The following is a 5,468-nucleotide window of genomic DNA, read 5'->3' as shown; positions in this document are numbered from 1 at the left end:
TATATATATATATATATCAGTTTAGATTATAAGCCTTCCATGTTTTCTGTTCTTTATAGTATATGAAAATATCCATTGCTATATATTAAATATTAGGCTATTTTATTGTGCACTTGATAAGGATGTTTATGATCATAACAGTCAGGACCTAATTTTAGTGAGTTGGTCTACTATTCAGCAGCTTTTATCCTTCCCTCTATATGAATTGCTAAATTAGTGAGTTGTGAGCTTCAAAGATGTTCCCCTGAAGTCCCTTTTTCTCAATTCTCTGAAAATGTTGAAGAATGAACTGGATTGGCTGGAAACTTGTTACATTAGAACCCATCTATTCATAGTGAAGTAATTTGATCAACACATTTCCATAGCTAACCCTTTTTCAAAGTTTCAGCAACCAAAATCGGCATTCATTATTTTATATATTTTAAGTAATTCACCATGAGTTCCTGGAAAAAATGTAGGAAATGCTTGTGTCTTTTTAAATGACCTGGGGACAGACAATTCTGTGGTTGAAAGATTATTATGAGATCCAACATGGTGGCCAACAGGACTGCAGGGAGGAAGAGAGTGTGACCGAGTGAAGAAGTGAGAGGGATATGTGTAGATATGTGTGGTATGTGTGTGGGTGAGTGAGGGACAGATAGATATCTCAGGAGTCCCAGGGACTGGCAAATCAGGCTCTCCTAGATGGGGAGCTCCTGCTACCACTGAGAACAATTCCAGGCCATCTGGACTTGGCATAGAACACATGCCATTTTGTAGAGGGAAGCAATGGAGGCTAGGAGTGACCACACCAACATCCAGACAGGCCTCAGACCTGTTGCAGGGTACTGCTTTCCAGCCATAACCCACATGGAACCACCACCGTGGTCTGGCAGTGAGCATCGCAGTACTGTGATGTGGGTCCCAAACATCTACAGTGAGTGTGCACCAGACAGACCTCCTGCCCTTTAGGTACCCACACTGTTAGTGCAAGCCATGGGTTACCCACTCCCCGCTCCATCCCTGATCTCTATACAGATCTGCAGCCAAATGTGAGCTACAACCCCCTGCAAAAACAGAGCCCTTGCCCAGCAAGCGCTCTGCCCCAGCACAGACAGAGAACACTATGCCACCACCACAGAGAGACCCTTTGGCTGGTGTGCACCCAACCCACAGTACAGAGCTGCAGCCCAGTATGTGCTACACCCATGGTGCAGACAGAACTTTTGATATCTGTATACTCTGCACCCAGCACAGACAGAGCTGTCACCTGGTGCAGGCCCTACCCACAGCCCAGGTCAGAGCTGCTGGTGCAACCTGGTATGCCCAGACACAGGTAACGGGATCACACCACAAGTGCATTGCCAGAGGGACCTAGGTTACCATCCCACCATAGGGAATGGGGCCACACAGCGAGTTGCATGCCAGAGGGCTCTGGACTTTCACAGAGAGTCTCACACCAGAGGAACAGTGCACCCGCAACAACCGACACCGAGAAACAGATAACTGAGGGATCAGAACCATGGGAGAAGGGGGTAAAACTCAGAACAGAGACAATAAAGGTGTGAAATACTAGGCCAGGGATGGCGAACCTTTTGAGCTCGGGGTGTCAGAATTTTGAAAAACCCTAACTTAACTCTGGTTCCATGTCACATATAGAAATTTTTTGGTATTTGCAACCATAGTAAAACAAAGACTTATATTTTTGATATTTATTTTATATATTTAAATGCCATTTAACAAAGAAAAATCAACCAAAAAAATGAGTTCTAGGTTCACCATCACTGCTCTAGGCAAACAGACCATTGGACTGCTAGGGGTTTCAACCCCTTGAACCCAAAGCAGGGATCCCTGGTCCAGAAAGAGACAGCAAAAATGGGGAAACAGAGACAACCCCCAAAGGAAAGAAAAGGAAGAATTGTCAGAAAATGAATTAAATGAAACAGAGGTATGCAATATGTCAGAAAAAGAATTCAGAGTAAGGGTCATACAGTTCATAAACCAAATGGATGAGAAAATCAACAGTTTATATAAGAATCAAGAGAAAATAAAAAATTATATAGCTACAATAAAAAAAACACGATGGAAGGTTTCAACAATAGATTAGAAGAAGCAGATCACCGAATTAATGAGTTAGAAGATAGGGCAGAAAAACTCACCCAATATTAACAGCAATTGGAGAAAAAAATTAGAACGGAGGAGAGCCTAAGGGAGCTTTGGTACAACATAAAATGAAGTAACATACATATAATATGGGTGCCAGAACGACAATAAGAGGACAAGGATTAGAAAACCTATTTGAAGAAATAATGACAGAAAACTTCCCCTAATTTAGGGAAGAGAAAAGTCACACAAGCACAGAGGTCCCAATCAAGACAAACCCAAAAAGAACCACACTGAGCCATGTTGTAATTACAATGGCAAACATTAACAACAAAGAGAGAACCTTAAAGGTTGCATGAAAGAGGCAGAGATCTCCCATTAGATTATCAAATGATTTCTCAACAGAAATGCATCAGGCCAGAAGGGAATGGAATGCAGTATACAAAATGATGAAAAGCAACGGACTAAATCCAAGAATACTCTATCCAGTAAAGCTATCATTCAAAATTGAAGGAGAAATCAGGAGCTTCACAGAAAAAAAAAGCCTAAGGGAGTTTATCACCACCAAGTCAGCAGTGCAAAAAATACTAAAGAGACTGTTGTAAATAGAAGAAATAGAAAGGAAAGAAGGTGTCAGGGCCAGCCTGACAGGGTTGAGCTTGGCTGAGGCAGGGAGGTGGGAATTGAGAAAAGAAAGAAAGACAGGAAAGCGGGGTCGGGAGGACCCCAGTTCTCTTGATGAACTGAAGCGAGTTTATTAGCTATACAATCCTTTTTATACACAACACACTGAATCGGGGGTCTGTCAAGAGGAATGTATTCTTTGTTCCTCTTAATCTCTAAGGGAGAGATACAGCAGAAGGACAAGTTCTCAGTACAGCATATCTCAGTAAATAGTTACAGACTTCTTGGCAAGCTATGAAAGACTGTTCTCATTCTACAAATGTTACTCCCATTCTACTGATAATCGCCATCCAAACAAGTCTGGGAAAACTGTGTGGGTAAGGGTCCCAGCCTTACTAGCCCCTACGGTACAAGGACCTTGCCAGCTTACATCTGGCCCCCAACAAGAAGGAACACAGGAACAAAGAATAACAATGGCACAAATGAGTATCTATCCTAATATATAAAAACCCAGGGTCAGTAACATCCAAAACGACTGAAGGAAGGCTCAACCGACCAGAAATCAGTGCTGGGTTGCCACGGCAACTGACTGCCAAGGAGGCTGGGGATCAGGCCCAAAGAGAGGCCTTGAGAAAGAAGCAGATTCTGATCTATAGCCCCCATGGCAGCAGTTGATCAGCACTTGCCTCTCTCTCTGGGCCTGGCCAGTAGCCATGCTTCTCTTTCTCTCCAGTCTCTTCTGGGGCTGCTGATCAGCCCCGCCTCTCTGATCAGGCCTGTTGATAGGCCCGGAGAAGCTGACTGGCATGGAAACAGACCAATCAGAACCAAATCTGGGTGAAGTGTGAAGAGCCAATGGCTGCCTAGAAGGTGGAGCTTTTGACACTAACTGGCATAGAAAAATGACCAAGCAGAACCAAATCTAGGTGAAGTGTGAGGAGCCAATGGCTGCCTAGGAGACGGAGCTTTTGACTCTGACTGGCATAGAAACTGACCAATCAGGACCTACCGGGGTGAACTGCAATGGCAGAACCTAGGTGGGGGCTGAGGAAGGGTTTTAAGGGCGACAGCTGTTTGGTGTAAGGTGTAAAAAAGCAGTTCAATTTTTTAATGAACTGGTTTGGCAGTATAGTGCATATGGCTGGCTATCAGTCCAGATATAGAGATTATGTATTTTTGTCTGCCGAGAGCATCTCCTCTTGATGAAAAAGGCTCCTGCCCCCCATTTAAGCAATCCTATCCTATGTAATCTATGTATACTACTAAAAGGGTAATGTGCTAATTAGACTGGGTCGACCGGCCATCTTCCGGACATCTGAATTCCTTCTGGATAAAGCCATGGTGGTGGGGGCTGAGGCAAAGTTCGTTAGGGGTGATCAGGCTGGTAGGGGAGGACAGTTAGGAGTGATCAAGCCAGCAGGGTAGGGCAGTTAGGGGTGATCAGGCAGGAAGAGGCAATTAGGGGCTATCGGGCCAGCAGGGGAGAGCAGTTAGGGGTGAGACCAGGCTGGCAGGGGAAGGCCATTGGGGATGATATCAGGCCAGCAGGGGAGGGCAGTTGTGGGAAAGATCAGGCCAACAGGTGAGGGTAGTTGGGGGCAACCAGGCCAGAAGGGGAGGGCAGTTGTGGTTGAGATCAGGCTGGCAGGGGAGGGCAGTCAGGGGTAATCAGTCAGGCAGAGGCAGTTGGGAATGAGATCAGGCTGGAAGGAGAGGACTGTTGGGAGCGAGATCTGGCCAGCAGGGGAGGGCAATTAGGGGCAATCATGCATGCAGGCAGAGGCAGTTAGGTGCAATCAGGCAGGCAGGCAGGCAGAGAGGTTGGGGAAATCAGGCAGGCAGGCAAAGGCAGTTAGGGGCAATCAGGCAGGCAGGCAGATGAGCAGTTAGGAGCCAGTGGTCGCGGATTGTAAGAAGGTTGTCTGACTGCTGGTTTAGGTCTGATCCCTGGGACCAGGCTTAAACCGACAATCAGATATCCCCCGAGGGGTCCCATATTGAAGAGAGTAAAGGCTGGGCTGAGGGGACACCCCCATGCATGAATTTCATGCACCGGGCCTCTAGTCAATAATAACCTTACATGTAGATAGACTAAATGCTCCAGTCAAAACACTGAATAGATTAGAGTGGCTGAATAGATTAGAAAACATGGTCCTAACCTGTTTGGCTCAGTGGATAGAGCGTTGGCTTGCAGACTAAAGGGTCCCAGGTTGGATTCCAGACAAGGGCATGTACCTTGGTTGCTGGCACATCCCCAGTAGGGGGTGTGCAGGATGCAGCTGATCGATGTTTCTCTCTCATCAATGTTTCTAACTCTCTATCCCTCTCCCTTCCTCTCTGTGAAAAAATCAATAATATATACTTTAAAAAAAACATGGCTCATATCTAATCTAATAAAAGAGAAACATGCAAATTGACCACACCTCTGCTATACCAAAAGCCACGCCCACCAGCCAATAAGTGTCAGGGCCAGCCTGACAGGTTGAACCAGGCTGAGGTAGGGAGGTGGGAATTGACAAAAGAAAGAAAGACAGGAGAGCGGGATCGGGAGGACTACAGGTCAATCGAGGAACTGTAGCAAGTTTATTAACCATGCAATGCCTTTTATACACAAAACACTCAATAGGAGGTCTGTCAAGAGGAATGTATTCTTTGTTCCTCTTAATCTCTAAGGGAGAGACACAGCAGAAGGACAAGTTCTCAGTACAGCATATCTCAGTAAATAGTTACAGACTTCTTGGTAAGCTATGACAGGCTGTTCT

The sequence above is a fragment of the Myotis davidii genome, unplaced genomic scaffold (genome assembly GCF_000327345.1).
Source record: "Myotis davidii unplaced genomic scaffold, ASM32734v1 scaffold2127, whole genome shotgun sequence".
NCBI classification, from domain to species: Eukaryota; Metazoa; Chordata; class Mammalia; order Chiroptera; family Vespertilionidae; genus Myotis; species Myotis davidii.
This window is presented reverse-complemented; position numbering follows the sequence as displayed.